Genomic DNA, 718 nt, shown 5'->3' on the forward strand with positions numbered 1-718 from the left:
TGTAAACAATAAATCTATTTCACGTAACTTGTGCATGTGGATGTTCTTTCTGACCAGACTCGGACAAGTGCTTCGCAGTGTGAAATTATTGTGGAATGAAAATAGTAAGCTCCAAAGTAAATTGAAAATAATCATAATAATAATACCCAGAATCAGTCTGGACTTGGAGCCATTATTACCAGAAACACACAGAAAACCCTCCCTGCAATCACCATTGTGCATGTGCCCAATCTTATGGCCAAGTGTGAGGAGTCACTCTGGTTTTTGCTTTTTCTTTTCCCAGTTATTTGACAGTATCTTTTCTCAACTAATGTGTACTTCTTTCTTGAACATTTTTAAGCACGTTTTATTTCTGACGACTACATTAAATCATAATTGGCTTCCAGGTACTATCCAAGATTGTGGCCACATTAGATAGTGATATTTTTCAATTAGACGTGAATAGTCTACAAACTGGGATTTCCCCACCAAGTCTGGGATTTGCAGGCTTTGGAGTCCANTTCTTAATGGTCCTCATCTTTCAAATATCATAATGGATTTCCCACCCTCTTAAACACTGTTACAATGGGGATCAAGTTTTCAACACAAGAACTTTTGGGGGACACATTTGACCCATAGCACCCCCATAGAAACAAATGCAGCAAGTCACATTCCCCTAGGCTATAAACCCAGGGCAGCTTGCTTTTGGTGGTTCCTCAGCTGCAGTGCAAGTGGCACA

This window comes from Galeopterus variegatus, unplaced genomic scaffold (genome assembly GCF_000696425.1).
Source record: "Galeopterus variegatus unplaced genomic scaffold, G_variegatus-3.0.2 Scaffold17633, whole genome shotgun sequence".
Taxonomy (NCBI): domain Eukaryota; kingdom Metazoa; phylum Chordata; class Mammalia; order Dermoptera; family Cynocephalidae; genus Galeopterus; species Galeopterus variegatus.